General features: G+C 36.3%; 2 long non-coding RNA genes across 2 annotated transcripts in view; one reads left to right on the plus strand and one right to left on the minus strand.

Annotated features, from left to right (window-relative positions):
- Positions 1–1,900: 1,900 nt before the first annotated feature.
- The window catches only part of LOC104911734 (uncharacterized), a 30,942-nt gene continuing 15,383 nt past the window's right edge, over positions 1,901–17,459 (minus strand). Inside the window, exons 2-4 of the long non-coding RNA XR_014884550.1 lie at positions 9,188–9,275; positions 7,528–7,646; positions 1,901–4,531 (exon numbers count right to left, since the gene is read on the minus strand). This is a non-coding gene — a long non-coding RNA (uncharacterized LOC104911734). The remainder of the gene's footprint in view (positions 4,532–7,527; positions 7,647–9,187; positions 9,276–17,459) is intronic.
- The window catches only part of LOC146543980 (uncharacterized), a 48,983-nt gene continuing 37,824 nt past the window's right edge, over positions 6,301–17,459 (plus strand). Inside the window, exon 1 of the long non-coding RNA XR_014884551.1 lies at positions 6,301–6,374. This is a non-coding gene — a long non-coding RNA (uncharacterized LOC146543980). The remainder of the gene's footprint in view (positions 6,375–17,459) is intronic.

Below are 17,459 nucleotides of genomic sequence, written 5' to 3' on the forward strand. Positions count from 1 at the left end.
CCTAGTCCTGGATTTCTTACCTGAACTTTTTAAATTGCTGAATGTTGCTTAAAGTTGCTGAGCAAGAAGGAAAGGAGGCACACTATAATGCAGGATGAAACCTGTACAAAAATGCTGCAGTGCTGTGCTTATTTCGCACCTATGTGTTTTCAAACATTAGCTTTTTTTTTGTTTTTTACAAAGAAAATGGTTAATATCACAACTGATCAAGATGTACTCCTCCATAGATGTTATGATAGTTGGGGGATTATTTTGGAGAGATGTTGGAGTTCCGGTATTAATGCTTCAAGCACGTATGAATTCCAGTCTCGGGTATGGAGTAGTGACGTTAATTACTTACAAGATAGTGAGTCTAAAAGACAGTATTTCTCAGATACAGTTATTGAGAAACTTCCACCTCTATAAGCTGTGTACTCTACTAGCACAGTAGACTCGGTATTAAAAAAAAAATCTCCAGCCAGCAATCAGCCTTGGAATTTTTACATTCACATACCTGTTATATATTCCTAGCAGACACAAGTACAAAATTCTTAATTTTGATCAAGTAAGTTTAATCATAGGATATTATTTAAAGGCTTTGGAGAAAGTGAAATGGAATCTGTAAATCAGCACCCTGAGGGTGCTAAATACAAGAAATATGAACACATTTACTTTGCAGGTACAGAAGCTGCCAGCACTTTTGTAAAGTTGCACAAAGCTTTTGCACTTGCAACTGCTAAAACATGAAATCAGTTTAACTAGTATTATGCTCTAATGTACTCCACACTTTCAATTATTTTGAAAGCACAATTTATGAAAATTATGCTTATTTTCTGGCAGAAAAATATTTTATGCCATAGCAGACACCTCAATTATAAAATGCTGTATAAAAGGGATTTGGAAGTACTGTTTTTATGATTCATTTGTAGTGCAAGAAGCTTATGAAATTTGTATGTTTTCTAATACTTTTCTGATTTCTTTAAATCTTAACTGTGTTTTGGTTTAGAAATTTAAGCTATCGTCTTTTGTTTTAGGCATTCTTATTGTTCTAATTTCAGTTTTAAGTGAAACCTCTCATTTCGTCATGGTACACAAAGTAGGGTTTATGTGCAGTCTTAAAAACAGCTTTTCAGGTTTCTCATAACTCAAGTAAAAAGGGATCTGAATGTGAATTAGTTCAGGACTGTAGCCAAGTGACCTTATCATCCAAGTGACCCTATCAGCTAAGTGACCCTAGTGCTGCTTTATAGAAATATCATATTATTTTTCTGAATGTTTTTGCTATTTAACATTCCACTGCAAGGGATAGAATTGTTCGCCCTGTCTCTACTACTGCAAAGTATGTACTACCTTCTCCAACATTACCATAAAAACAATTTGCAAAGTGAATTGAATTCACCGGTGCACATGGTCCAGGCCTTTATTCTTCACTCTATGAATATAATTAAATTTGGCTTTAGACAGATGAATAAATACTTCCAAGTGAACTGCACAGCTATGTATCAAAACAGAAATGAAAAGGCTATCTGACTGGGAAATGTGTTGGAAAGCTTATGTTGAGAATTCCAGAAATCCTCTTCAAAACAAAGTATCTGAAAACAGCTCCTTTCGTTTGTGAAACCAGGCTTTTTCAGTTTCTAACAAAAATAGCAAATCTTCTTAGACTGGAAAAATTAGGCAAAATAAAATCAGACTTTTTTGAAGACAAATACAGCTATTGGCTCACAAGTCACTGAACAATAGCTTGCTGGAGGTAAGGGAGATTTGGCTGTCACTGGGAAAATACGAGTTGGTAATTACCAGAGGAAAAAATAAATAACAACCCTCCCTCCCACCTCCAGAAGCAGGATTAGAAAGTCTTTCGATACAAGACTACACTTCTGCAAATAAGAGGAAAACAAGAAAAATGGAGAAACATAGATTATTGAAAGCGAAACACTGTTACTTTATTATTTTAAAGTGTCAAGGAAGATCTAACACCAATTTAAAATAACACAAACCAGTTTACATTTAGTGTTTATTTCTGAAAATTCTTACACATCTGTAGCATTAGAGTCTTGTAGAATTCCTTGGATTTCAGTGGAATAGGATAATCAAGTGTGCATATGCTGTAATCTTTGTGATCATGGATTTTCCTTTATTCTTTCTGTAATTCATTTTTAGGTGGTATTGCATTATCACTATAAAAATAGCAATGAGAAGTCTGTTGCTATTATCCAGTTTAAAAGAGCTAAACCTAAAGGGTAGAGACAGTAAACTAATTTCTCCTCAATTATTGCAAGCATATTAGTAGAAATCAAAATTATTTCCCCCAAAAAAACTGCTTAACAAAAGAACCAGTCATCTCTAACTACAGCCAAAAGCACCCTTCTTGAAAAGGTGGCAGGCAATGATTATCACTTCCATGGTTGGTAGTTCTAAGGAAGCCAACAAAAAAAAATAAATTGTCAACTATCAGGTTAAGAAATGGCAAAACTACTAAAACTGAAAAATCATGGTGAATTCTTGGTATCTCTAGGCTGCATACTTGCCCTTTAACAATTTTCTTTATAGCACTACTTGTGTATTCAGAATAGTAGAAGAAACACTGATATTTCAGGATGAGAAATGTGAGATTTCATGCATCCTGCATTGTGGGTATAAAGACGTGGCTTTGGGAGTACTGACTCTGATTAGGAAAGACTCATTTTGTGAAAGGAGCAATTGGTGGTGATCTTCACTGATGTTTTTAATAATGGTTTCCCATGCTGAATATAACAGATCTAGCTCTAGAAGACTCTATCAGCTACTGATTTATCTGCAGTTACCTATAGTGGTGGTTGCAGTTTCTGAGCTTCCACTGCTGCCTAAAATATTTTTAAGTAAATATACTGAATTTATCATGGCTTGTAAGCTCATAATTTCGTTATGCAAAACTATGTGAAATTTGACTCATAGTCTAAGAAGGCTTGAGAATGTTTTTGCAATTGTTTGTTTAAGTCACAAGTTCACTAAGTAAATCTCACTGTTTCTGCTTAAAGATAAAAATGTGAATGTGACCTTTGAAGATAAACTACAACTAATTTTAAACATGATGGTTAGGCCCCTTTATGATTTTCAAAATATGATCTCGCAGAATTCTGCTGTGCTGAATGCAACTCTTTGAATTGTGAAATAGTATCAGAACTTTAATATGCCAGAGATATTTGAGTACTACCAACATGTGATACATGATATGTCATTCAACCCCTTTTGATAATACATTTTTGCCTGTGTGCTGTCAATGGATCTGTTCATTCCATTTGGATTTTGAGTTCTTGCAAATACTCTGAATTAGTAAGTTACTTCAGCAGGCAGTATAAATAAACAAACCTTCTGTGTACCAGCTACTTTAACTCAATCTAAATCCAATATTATCTTCATATCTTAATTCTTCTCAGTAGAATTAAGAATAGATATCTTTCCATGGCAGTTTTGCAGCTCAAGATGAACAAGACTGAAGTCATCTCTACCCCATGCCTTTCCTCCAGACATGTTCACAGCACAAAATGGAGACATTCTTACCATACAGGGCTCCAGAGCAGATGCAGTTTGACTATTCTGAGTAAGGGTCACAGGGTTTCATATTTCCTTCAGTTCAGACCTTGCAACACTTGGTCAGCACTAGTCATCTGCCAGGCTTCTGCATGTTGCCCTTATTGGTATGGCTGGAAGGAAAAGTTGCTTTTTTGGTAAGCTGGGATGGCTGAGCAGAGATTTAGAACTGGTCTCAAGTCAGCACCAGCCTTGTGAGGCCATTAGTACCACCTGACTGACTGCCAGCCTGATGAGCAAATTGGCTGTGTTTTCTGTGTATGGCAGAGCAGTGCTAACAGGAAGAAATGGGCCAACCAGTGAGAATTTCTTGCAATTAGTTGTACACGATTGCATTGTTCAGTGTTGACTTTGCAACTTGGCATTGCTATTTTTTGCTCACTTGTGAAGAGGTATATCAGGTATGCATTTAATGCTATTTGAGTTTGTAAGATCACATGTGAACACACATTTGTAGCTGTCAGGAGTAGAAGTTAAAATATTTTCAGTGAATTCTATTACCAACTAAACAAACTGTATCCAAGCAACACAGAAATGGCGTGTCAGTTATTCATGACTTGGAATTACAATTTACCTGGTATCTGCCTCTCCCTCACCCACCACTTTAATTGTCCAGTGAAATTGCTTTATTTCACTGACCTGCAGTATGTTATATATCAAAATGAACCAATTTCATATTGACTCATCTCTGCAACAAAAACTAGTAGAACTGTTTGATAGCTGTATGAGAAGGCACAAGATTTTCATAGTTTCATTTGGAGAGCAAGATAAGGAACAACTTTAAAAAAAGAAAAGTTTTGTGATTATATTTTTTTGCTTATAAAATTGAGAGTGTTTTTTTACTTAGACGTTTAGAAGGACACCTTCATAAGCAATACCACTATCCCAGAAATACAGGCTTATATCTGTGCTGACTCGTAACCCATCACTTGAATGAGTCACTTGAATCCATCACACGAAGGTATCATTCTATGCTTCACTAAAAAAAAAAAAAAAAAATTGTTACAACTATTGGTTAAAAAGGGATTTAAATATTTAATATTTTAAGTACCTAATTAAGAGACTGGACAGTAGAATGAGATACCTGATCTAGCCTGGGTTCTGGGAACAATCTCACAGCATTAGTGCTGACCTACATGTATTTTGATCAGCTCTCACCCAGTGGCATTTGATTATTCTGTTTTGTTTTGGAATAATGCATGTTCCTGAGGCATTGTAATTAACCTTACACAGGTCTTTCCCTTATTGTGTATTAATTACATTTGTATGGAGGGCACAGTTAATCACCATAACTTTCCCCATTCACAGTGTTGTTTTTTTTACACGTGGGTGAGGACAACTCTTTCTACTTCTTGTCTATGACATCGTATAGGCACAAAATGTGATGGTTACTAGAAACAGCTACCTTCATTAGCTAAATGTTCCCATAGGCAAAAAGGGCTTAAAAAAAAAAATGAAGTAAATGGGCTGCTTCTTGGCTGAGTGTGCAGAGAGGCCTGCCAGCAGGACACAGAACTTTCAGAACTGTAAACTGTGCAAATGAGAAATACAAGAATTATAAGCCTAGTGTTCTCCTCAAGCTCTCATCCCTGCCCTTTGGTTGCAGTCCAGCAGTTTTTTAGTGACTTATTTTCAGGCCAGTGAAAGTTCTCTTCCTAATTCAACCAGAAATCATGTTTCTGGTCAGCAGCAGTTGCACCCGACAGGGTGTGCTTGTGTCCCTCAGCCTGTACCTGTGACCATTGACAGTCTTAAGGGAAAGTGGGTGGCTCTCCTGCTAGGCTTGAAAACAGCAGAAACATGAGATCTGGCAGATTTCCTGATATAGCCTGGAACTTGGGTACTTGATATCCTAAGCCTATTTGAAAAGAGAGGGAGAGAGGTGGAGACACACATTTTTCAATTTCTCATGTCTTTCAGATCATTCAGTAAGAAGTTTTGTAAGTTCATATTTCTTAAAAAATAATAATAATAATCTAACTTCTAAAGCCAATTGTCTTTTATGCGTAAAGCTTTAAAGAGATTCTTTTTTGATTTCTGGAGCTCTTGCTTTGTTGACATACACTTTCATGCCCTAAGTGGTTTCTGAAGAAATACAGCCCCTGGCACTTATATACTGCAACACCTCGCATAGCCTGCCATCTAGATTTGGAGCACTGTGTGCTACTTCTTGGCCCACATGTGAAGAATGTCTTGCTCATGGATGTTAGAGTTCTGAGGAGAAGTGCTGCCCAATCTCCCAGCTGAGTTGGATGAGGATGCAGTTAAACACCTTCAGATCACATTCAGTACCCCAGAGATGACAGCTGTTTAGGACCATGCAAAACAAACAGTGCAAAATGGGCCTGTCACAGGACCTACACTATATTCTTGGAAGGTCTTTTGAAATAAATAGCAAATAAAGTGTGATTTTTATTCTCAGAGAAATAAAAATGCCATGGTAGACTATGTGCATTTCTAAATGCGTGCAACGTTAATGCTTTTTTGCAAGGATGATAGGTGGGAGTACTCCTTGAGTTACAGTACCAAGGCAAAACCCAGCATGCTTTTAATAGCTTCCTAAAGCTATAGCGATCTAAGTTGATTCCAGTCTAGCTATAAAGAATATTTTTCTTTCACATGGGATTTTATTTCACAGTATTTCCCATGCTTTTGACTCCATTACTTGATCTTTTATTATAATCTATTTCAGTTACTGTTTTTGTAGACTCCAGTTTCAAATTGTCATTTTCCCCATTTTTTTCTTTCAGCTTGTTGGGACTCCTGTGTTCCTATGAGCTTGGATGAACACTTTCTAGTAGTCTGTGACTTTACAGTGATGGGTAAGTGCCTTGGAACTGTTCCTATCTATCCATTAATTTCCAGTACAGCTTAAAAATCCTGTGCTTTAGAATGTTTTGCTTGTCTGAACAGTATTCTGTCCTGAGTGTCCTTATAATTGATTACGTGAAAGATGCTGCTAAACAGTTCTAGGGATTTTCTCAAGCATTGCTGTTCCTTGAAATATTCTCAGAAGTGAAGGGTATGGACTGTGTGTGTCACAAGGCTTTGGAAACATTTGGTTTTTCTTTTCAGTCTGCTGAGCAAAGAGAGATGAATCACCTTATTATGTATCCTGTCTCCCATTAGCTTGTTTAGATTTGCACCTACCTCTTTCTGAAGAGAAGTAAAAGTTGATCATACAGATGTTCTGGTACACATGTGATAGAATAAGAAAGTTTGCTGTGGTTTGCTAGAACTGCTTTCTTAGAAAGGCAGGGAGGGAAGAGTTCTGAACACAGGGCATCATAACTTGTGCTAACAGTATTTAAAATGCTAATTTCCAGATGGTATATTCAGTTTAGGAAAGAACAATGGGAACTTAATAATTGGCATCAGATAAAAAACTGATAGGAATCAATATCCATCAAAAGAAACTGAGTTTTGTGTCCTTTCCTTATACACTCAAATTAGAGAATGATGTTATTTTCCAGAAGAAAACTAGCACTTGCAGTAAGGACTTTTCAATTCAATTGGACAGGGAGTTGAGACAAAAGTAAAAGATTTCAGGAGCTTAGTGCCAACACTGTGATTCTATGAGAATGAATAAAAACTATGACAGCAACTCCATAATAAGCAGCTTGTCATACTTACATTCATTAAGTAAATGTATGAACCAGACAGTTCAGAAAAGGCAATCTTTAATGCCAAGTTGATCATCACTGAAAATGTTATAGGACGGGATGGAACTTAATTGATTTTATATAAATATTTTTTAAATTAACCTGAAAAAGTAAAATGTGTCCTTTTTATTCTATTTTTCTGATTAACAGAATGGCGATGCAGTTAGGAAATTGTAGTCAGCAGAATTACGGTCAGTAAATGATGTTTTTGTATATAGGATTGCTACATCTTAGCACTTCTTAAATCTATGCTGTAGGTTTTAACCAATGCCATTTAGCATCACTGTTTTCTCCCATACCCTCTCAGGCTTACCTTGCTGTTGCTGTCTTAAAGTCCTCTCTTACTACAGAGGCTCTGGTCAGCAGTTGCAGCAGCTGCAGGAACAGAGTGTTCAGCATGCCAGACTGAAATTCATGTTTCAGGAATGTCTCCTAGGGGGGTTGAGCAATCCAGTCAGATTCATAGTTAAAAGCTTTTCACTGTAACACAACTACCCTGCAGTGGAAGGGAGGAATGGTTGGCACTTGTTTGCTACAAATGTGCCTTGCAAAACCACTGTTACGAAATCCTCAGGTGAAAATCCCACTGAGAATGGGATTTACCTGTGCTAGAATTACAGGCTGCTGAACTGGGGATATGAAGGGGGGAGGAAGAGAGCAATCAACAACATTGTGTTAGCTTCAATATTACGTTGCCCAAAAATATTACCACTGTCTAGCAGGATCTCAACTATGCTGGGAAGTTGTGGTTTGGAAGTCATTTAGAAAAGCTTTTTTTTATTTGTCTGGTTTTTATTCTTATTATCATACAAAACACAGGCTTTGCAAGGAATAGATCTGCCTTAGACAAGTGGGATGTTCTCACTGACCATGTTATAAATTTAACTGGCCTGTAGCCATTGAATTTGCAATTTCCATTGCACATTCTGCAATTCTGGCTTAGTCTGAGTCATGGCCAGAAAAAAGAGTAAACTGCCACTGTCTGGCTGAACTGTCTCATTTTAAAATATTAGTACTGTGCATTTTTCTGCTTTGTGATTCCCACAGTCAAGTCCTAGCCTCTCAGCCCACTAGGGAACAAAAGCATGGTCATCTTTGGAACAACTTCCTACCTCCTTGTAAGTGAAACAAAGGCACAGACAGCAAGTGAGGCAGAGTGTTGAAGCATGCATATGCTAGTGTGGCATTTGTGTAAAGCAGGGTAAGAAGAAAAGATCAAGAGATGCTTTGGATGCTTTATAGATTATTTAAGAATAGTAGAGTCAGAGACTAAACTGGTAATTAGAGCTTAGTGGGAGCTTGGGAAGGAAATAGGCCAGACTACAGTTGGAGTTGAAGCATTTGTTTCCAATTCAGGTGAGATCTAAGCAAAGGGAATAGAGAAGAAGAAAAAGAGGTGAATAGTGGTGTAAGCAAAAACATGGAGGGAAAAATCTTTGTGAGATGGCTAGGGAAATAAGGGAAAGCTGCCTGGAAGTTGTCTCTTGGGACTTTCAGGTGTTCACTCAAGGGACTCGAACATATCTAACGTTTCTTATCTAGAATACCAAAGAAACATCTTAACTCCTTGTGAATGTACTCATCAGCAAGCAGTATGACAATGAAACACCTAAGCCAATGTAAAGGTCAGAATAGACATAAAGCAGAGAGCTTGCCTATGTTAGATCTGCATAACCTCTTTGGTTTGCAGATATTGCTTCTAATTTTTGGCCTCACACAAAACCTCTTCAGTCATGTAACTTGAGACGTCCCAAGCATAATTTTTCTCATTTCCACACTTTCTTTTGGAGTCCAGAACTGATATGCTTTTGAAAGTATATCTTGTAAGGTTTTATGCAGATGGGTGGTCAGTGCACAGAAAAGAGATTATTTATAGACTTGTCAGACAGTTCTGAAACCTGCATATAAGATAAAAAAAAATCTGATGTTTATAGCAAGCTTTCTGGTCTGGACAGAGGGATAAGGCATAATACCTGAAACAGAAGACTGAATTTTTGTGATGTTAAATTTGAGTTGGTGGTCCAGATGGTACTTAAAGGCATCATGCTTTTTTCTTCCAACCTGCAACAGAATACGTAGCATACATTTGTCAAGTTAAATTAGGCTACTGAAACAAATATCTTCTAGGTAAATTAAAAAAGAGAGACTTGAATTAACAGTGCAAACTTGTGTAATCACTCAAAGTTGCATGTGAGCAGTGATTTTAAACACCTGGAAGAAATGATTTCTGGAAATATCTTTGTGTAAGGGAGGAACAAGAGAAACATAAGAAATGAGGGGGGAAAAAAGAGTAAGAAAACATGAAATACAGCCTGAAATAGCAACAGCAGAATGATAGCTAGAAGAAAAATCCACACATTTAGAACTGAAACCTAGTGAAGCTACAAACAAAAGTAATCAGTGTCATTGTTCAGATACAGAAGCTCAAAATCAGATCTTCATACATTCTCTTCAGAGATCCTCTGCTCTTATCATTAACTTCTTTTCCAACAGAAACAATCTGCAGAATCTCATGAGATAACCATGTAGGCCAAGAAGCTGTAACAATAATAAATACCTTTTGTGTCCTTCAAAATGAGTCATGTTTTTCAAAAGGTAATAGGGATTTAGTCACAATGAACAGGCAGTGATGATTCAGCAATTACACTTTCAGCAGAATGTCAGGCAATCTGCACTGAACTATGAGAATGCATCTGTACTGATCTCATGGAAATATACAGGGGTATTTGTTTTCACACGACCAGAAGTGAAAGCATTACTCAGAACCAGAAGTATAAAAGAGAGACTGACGAGTAGCCAAGTTTCCCAGCAGACAAGGCTAATAGATTTCTAAACCCTCTTATAGTTGTCTTTGATTTGCATCCTGGCAGAATGTTTTTGTAAGAGAGTATCTGGATTTCTTATAAGGTAACGTACTCCCATTGTATAGCTCCAGGTGACTTCTAGAGGCCTAAAACACATTGCTATCCATTCTCTGCTTCCAGAAATATTCAAGAATGCATCTAATGTTAAAGATGTGACAGTTGATCACAAGTGAATGCTGGTCTGTCAGAACATTTGTATACAGACATTTTTAGAAAATACTTGGAGAAGTCATGTCTACTTTTATAGCACCTAATGGAAGGTTATGTTTAGATAAATTGATTCATCTCTACGACACCAGTCTGTTCCAAGCAAGTATGGTTTTTCCTTCTCCAGAAGGAAATCGATTTCAAGAGTTTAGATATTAATATCTACATATATCATACAGGCATTTGTAAGCCTCTGTGAATTTGAAAAGTTCTTCCATCAAATGTAGGACTCAGCTGCCTGTAATACACTTCTCTTTGAGTCTGGACCAACATTTGAGTCACATCCATCCATTGTCATACTCAAGGGAAAAGGAGTCATTTAAATCTATTGACAGTGCTCTCAGAACTTAACAGTTTAAGTTATAAACATCGCTTTGTAATTTAAATTCAGTAACAAATTTATGATATTTTTAAATGAAGCAGTACCTCTTTCTTCTGAGTTACAGGTCAAGTAAGATTTTTAAGGGAACATGGTATGAAAACGTGTAAAGCTGTTTCATTTATACAAAGAGAAACATGTGGACCCATATACAAATAGCACTGTGAGGTATTTTTAGAACCATCCAAGTAAGAGGTTAGAGTTCAAAGACTTAAAAATTCAGATTTGCTTCTAGCTGAACAAAATCTGCAGTGTTGACATCCAGCTGCTTAAAATGTGCTAAGGAGATTCCACCAAAACAAATGCAAAATGGACCCTATTTGCAGGCTTTGTAAGGCGGGCTAGCCAAGTTCCAACCCTTGTGTATCTACTCTACTATTCTCTACAATGTAGTATGTTCTACTTTCCAGCAGGATGGAATATAAAATTTGTTTGTGTATGTGCATCCATGCAGAAGCCTAGATGCAAAGATGTGTGAACACAGTTATTTACAATAAATATATAATACACTTTGTTCTACACATTAGCATTCAGGCTCTGGCTGCCAAATCAGAACATTTTGAGTGTATGTATTGCTTTGGAAAATGACTAAAAGAAGGCAGCTGGAGTCTTTGGCAACATGTGTGATGCTGCTAACAAACAGAATGTAGAAAGTTAAAATTAGAGTCAGAACTTGTTTTTAACATTTTAAAAATAACTATGTCCTGGGAGTATCTAGAACACATTAGTGAAAGTCTACATTTAAGTTCTCTGGCAAAACAGAAAAGCTTTTAACAAGGGGGGGGGGGTGGAAGAAGCAAAAAGGCCAAATAATTGCAAGATACAAACAGGAGAGTAAGCTGCAGGGCACAAGAAATAATACTGCTTCTGCTTTCTCTTTGTGTAGGCCGCAGCTAAAGCACCAGTCTGATTTTGGGCACTGTATTTTGGGAAGGTTTCAACATGAGAGGACCAGGGGCAACATGATAACAATCTTTGAAGATATAAAAAGCCATTGTAAAGAGGAGAATTGTATTTTTTTTTTCCTATTTACTTTGCACAAGGCAAGAAATAATAAACTGGAACAAAGTTTAAAATTGGATATTAAGAGGTAGAAAATCTAATAGTATATGTACTGCAAGACTGCAATAGATTGCCTGGAAAGATTGTGGGTTGTTTGTAATCAAAGTGTTTTAGGAAGTGCTTGTCAGTATTGCCAGAGATGAAACTGAACCCACTACTGGGATGAAGGATGGTCTAAATTGCTTCTGGAGGTTTTTTCCAGATCTGCAGTTCTGTGATTCATTGAGAAGAGTCCTAACTTGCCAAGATATGAACTTTCTTGTAAGTTGTGAAATTTCCTGGGTATACAGTGTCTGAAAGGATAGATTCTGATTCTGTTCGTGTTCAGTTTCTATTCTTTCCTTTCGGCACAAGTTTTCAGTTTAGGTAGGCGTCTGTTTCTGATAATCATGTACAAAGTTTTTCATATAGATCTTTCGACGTACTAAAAACTATTTTATTGTGAATTAATAACTTAGGGTTGGAAGTTGGATCAGATATTGAGTTTAGAGTTTAACATATTATATTTTATTATAATATTATTATAAGTTTTGTTATAGAGGTATTTTGTATTGATTGTTCTACTTTGTCATTCACTGACAGTATGTGCACAAGTTGATGGTCACCAGTGGGTTCATGTTATCAGTATGGCCTGTAGCTATTTCCCTTTTCTTTCCCTATTCTTTTTTTCTTTAATCCTTTCTCTAGACTTTTCCCTCACCTCCAGACTTAAGCTTGATTTCGAAGTGAACAACAAAGAATTCAAGAATAGTACATGCCCTCTGCAAGTATACAATTTTAAAGCAAGCAGTGATGATATAGAGCTGTTGGAACCAGAACATATTAATAATAATACTGCTATTTTCTTAACCTCAGATTTGCTTTTAAAGTTATGGAATACTTCCAGTTCTGTGGGTGTGTAAAAGATAGGAAGAACTCCAAATACTAAGTTAAGCCTCATATACTTATCTCCCCACTCATAGAAAACTACTGACATACAAGTAGGTATAGAATATCAAATTAACACACTTATCTGTTTTGAAATCCAGATGTTTTTTCATCTTCTTTACAAGAAGAAGCAGTAACAAAACTATTTTTACGCTTAGTAAATTATTGCACAGTTTCTTCATTTCAACCAGGATCAGCTAAAAGTCATCACTGCAGTAAGCAAAAACTGTACTATTAACCTGCAGTTATACTCCTGTCTGTTTTAGTTTACATATGTGATGTAGAATATTTAACTGTGTCAGTGGTAAAAACAGGATTTCTGGTTATCCAGAACTTCGGGGATCTAAAACTTTTCAAGCTGAGCATACTGCCTCACATTATTTTTGGTCAAAGGATTGAAATGTTTAAGGAAAAAAAAAGTTACCTCTGTATTTATAATGTAATCCTGTCTGCAGTAGGCTTCATATTAAACAAGCATTGAGTCTAGTGCGTTCATCCAGACTTTACTTATATTCTACATGAACTTAAATAACTTGACAATTAGAACAAGGTTTAAGAAAGGGAATAATAATAGATCGCATCCACTTTTTCAGTTGCTTTTTAAAAAATCTGTTGCCATTGTTCAGTGTTACAAAATTTGTATATAGTCTCCACAGAAATAAGCAAGTAGATTATTTGTTGTATAGAAACAAGTAGGTGTAAATATATATCCCAAGTATCTGTGGGAATCTGCATAAAATATACATTCATAAGATAGTATTACATTCAGCTGAAAATGAAAATCCAAATCAGTTGCAAAATTCTGTCATTATAATGATTAAACCCAAGGCTTACCTAAGCTTATATTTCAAATGAAATATTTCTGTATTTAAATGCTGTGAACAGACTACTACAGCAAATACTTAGCACAATAGAAAACAACATTGCTATAGCAGCCTGTCATCTTTCAGCCAGCAGCTTTATCTTTCACTAAAATCTAAAATGTTTTTTTCTGTCTTTGAGGATGTACAGTTATAGCAGCATATTTCACAGCAACACTGCAGCTGCACTTTGAAGCATAAATTCAAACTCAAATTTTCAGAAGCTGAGCCAAATTTAACCTCATTTCCCTATTTGGATACTTACCACTGTAACTGAGATAAAGAAAATTAAACAAATCACTATGAGAGAAGTCTTGGTGTTTTTCTCGTCTACAAAAATATGAGGCACAGTGCGTGAATTTGGCAGTTCAGCTATCTGTACAATTTAGTCTGATTCATCTCTTTTCACTCTATATCAGTGTTACAAAGCCTAAAGTAGCCTGGATAGTAGCCATTTCCATTCGTAGTCTATGAGAGTCACCATTCGTGGTTGAAGAGAAATACATGTAGTCAGCCCATCTTTCTGTAAGATCTTGAAAGCTGCACAATAAGTAAATAAATTTGCCAGAAGGAATAACCTTTGTCAGTAGTCTCAGGGGAAATGCTAAAGTAGCATGAATGCAGAAATCAGCCTGTTTAGTGACTCTTCTGGAACAGAAATATTGCATTTGTCAGTCTTCATCAAATCGTTGCTTTGTCCAACCCATTATTCAGCCTCTAAAACTGGCAAGTACTAGGTAGTTCTGAGAAAATACAAAGGAACCTTAAAGTGGACATAGGTGGGTTTTGATTTATAGCTCAGTCAGTTAATACTTGCATTGATGGTTGGTTTGGTACTTGTGAGTATTCTTATTATCCTTTACAAATGATTTATTTTTTTCCTCAGTTCTGCTAATCCATTGGTCTTACAGATATCTCCTAGTGATTGTTTCATTTTATCTACATACTGCATCTAAAATACATTTCGTGAGTTTTTAACTTAGCCTTTAAATATATAGTGCTTATCTGTTTCATCTCTGCTCTTAAATTGTGGGAACTAGTAATAGAAAGTAGCAAATCTGTCTACCTACTTTTTGTAGTTCTATATTATCTATTTCCTGTTCTTCATAAAGGAACATAGCTATAGGTTTTCAGCCCTTCTCATTTGGAAATCTGTGATTTGCTTTGTATTTGATCCCTTTTCTTACTGTTCTGTATCTTTGTGAATAGGAACTCAAAATGTATATGAAATGTTTCAGAGAGAAGGAAAATCTGAAGTTTTTGCACATGAGCAATTTAGCAAAACAAATCAGCTGCACAGCACCTGAGCAGTATGCAAGGTGTGCTCAATGGCAGATGAGAACCTACTGTCCCAGGATCTCTCACCTGTCAGTCAAGACCCTGAGCACTGAGGTCAGATGCATTCAGAAAGCATTGGTGTTGAACTGGTGCCTGAATCAGATAGGTATTGAGCTATCTGTATAAGTAATGCACAAAATATTGTGGCAGCTTCATTCAGTCTGTTTAGCAATGGGTTTAGGGGTTAGTTGCTTTATCCTTGCTGTTTTCTCAGGCTAGCCAGAAAGGACCTGTGCAGTCAATCATAGGCAAGAACTAGAAACTCAGTGAGAAAATCTGTGAGCTCAGGTCTAGTGATGCACTCAACCTTGTCCCATTGTTCAAACATGGAGTGCTTTTATTGCATTGAAGACACAGGAAAATTTGTTTTCTTCGCTATAAAAATTAAAACATAGAAAGTCCATACGTACTGTGCTTCAATAGGAATTTTCCTCTGACAAGTAATTGGACATGAGATTTCAAAGACAGACACTGTGGAGTATGATGACTGAAGTGATTTTGTAAAAGTTCGTATCTTATCTCTGCTGTTGCTGGGATGTGTATTGCAGTGTTACAATGGGTGTGGCTACACTAAATATTTTGTAGCATGCTAATTGCATATTCCCGGAAACTTCTGAGCAAAGGGAACATACCCATGTGCTTTGCTTTCAATCACCTTACTTCCTGAATGTTCAGTATACTTGTCATAGGTCTTGCTTAGACTAGTGTAAAGTATGCGGCGCTTTCTTATTGGGTTAGCCAAGCTTTCTATAAGGAACAAAAGACAGATGGATCTGAAGCTGGCTGATTGCTGCAGAAACCGATATTGTTGACCCAATGAGCTGCCAAGGACTGAGCAGCAAGTACTGAAGTTCATTTGAATTGAGAGGGTTACTGGTTCTAAATGCAAGTGAATAGATGTAATGCACAGTGTATTGACATGTTTAATTTTAGATAGCGCAGGCTCAATTCACCAGAACACAAGACAAAAACAAGATAGCTTTGTATGCACTGTAATAAATCAACATTGTTACGGTTGCAACATTTCTTGCTCAACTGCCAGTTTCAAATTCATTTCTGTAGGAAGAAATTCCTACCACTTGACACAGAAAAGATGTAGTGCATGCAGTAAGTCTGAGAAAATTTTCTTTTCATTGAACCCTTGGAAAAGATACTACAGCCTGTGGAGAAGTGATGCTAACTTTTATGCCTTACCTCCTACCAACTGAAATATTAACAAAAAAAGGTTTGGCATAGGCTGCAGCCAATAAGTGAAAACAGGGAGAGCAACAGGGATTCTGTGCAGAGAATTTACAAGGTTTTGCTTTACCTTCAGAATAATTTTTAATCAATACACCTGCACATCATTGAGAGTCTGATAATTTGGAACTTTGAAAAAGCAAACCATATATGTATGTTATTTTTAAATGACGTGGTCTTAACAATATAATAAATTATTTTTAAAACTTTCACAATAATTTGTAAAGCCTCATACCAGGTAAGTACTTGTATCAGTAAGTGAATTCCTTCAATACAGTAATGTACTTCCTATGCTTAATTAGTAAGAGTACAGTAGGAATTGACAGCTAACGAAAGATTTTATGCATCTTGCAGGCAGTTTGAAATAAACATGTCAGGACTTGTTACACTGTTCTGAACATGTGTTGTGTACAAGTTACAGCTTGTTGTTTCCCACCCACTATCAAGTGTAGAACAGTTTCACTTCTCTGACCAGTCAAATATAGCTGAAGACTCCAAAGGAACTATAGAGCACCTCTGGAATGAGTGTCCTGAATTCAAATGTCCAAAAAATCAATACAATATGTTTGAAAGAAAACATTTTCCTCTTTTTTTTTTTTCAAATTTATGGGGAAAAGGCTATTTTAACTATATGTAGTGCTTGTATCTAAGGAGCACTTTTAAACAATGAAGAAAACTTCTTAAAAAATTGTAAGACTTGGCAAAAATATCTACTTTGTAATTCTGTTTTGGAGAAATATTTTTCAACATCAAATCTGTGCAAAGAGCTCAATGTGGTGAAATACTTGCCCCTACATCAGAATGGCAGTAGGAAAGGTAGTTTTCATGTACTGCCTACAGGGGTGTGTGTTTTTCTTTTTGTAATCATACAGCCATTTTGTTTTAGTCTATTGATATTTTTTAGCTTGGGCCAGATTAAAAGTGAGCTGCCTATATAACAAAGAACACTGAAGCTAGAAGGGGTAGGAGGAACATCAGAAAATAGGGAGCATGGAGGAGGAACACAGAAACATAAAAAAAAAAAGGGGTTGTAGATCACATTGTAGAAGAGGGCAAGGGATCATCAAACAGTCTTCTACAAATCTACTATATTAACCAATTTCTAGGGCAGAGGGTTAAGTGGTATTTCTAGTTCCATTTTGTTACTCAAAGAAACTTCCTATCTCATTAGCTTCCTTTAACTACAGTATTAAAACATAGCAAAGGTTTAATTGTTTGTTTATAGAGAAATTGAAGAATGACTTTGAGATATGCATGTGACTAGTTTCTAAAAATGCAAGCAGCAGTACTTCTCTAAATATATGAAAAACTTTTATGGAAGCATCTAAACCACTAGACTTTGTATCTAGTGTTCTTTGGAAAGAAGGAT

This window comes from Meleagris gallopavo, chromosome 7, assembly GCF_905368555.1.
Source record: "Meleagris gallopavo chromosome 7, MGAL_WU_HG_1.1, whole genome shotgun sequence".
In the NCBI taxonomy this organism is placed as follows: Eukaryota; Metazoa; Chordata; class Aves; order Galliformes; family Phasianidae; genus Meleagris; species Meleagris gallopavo.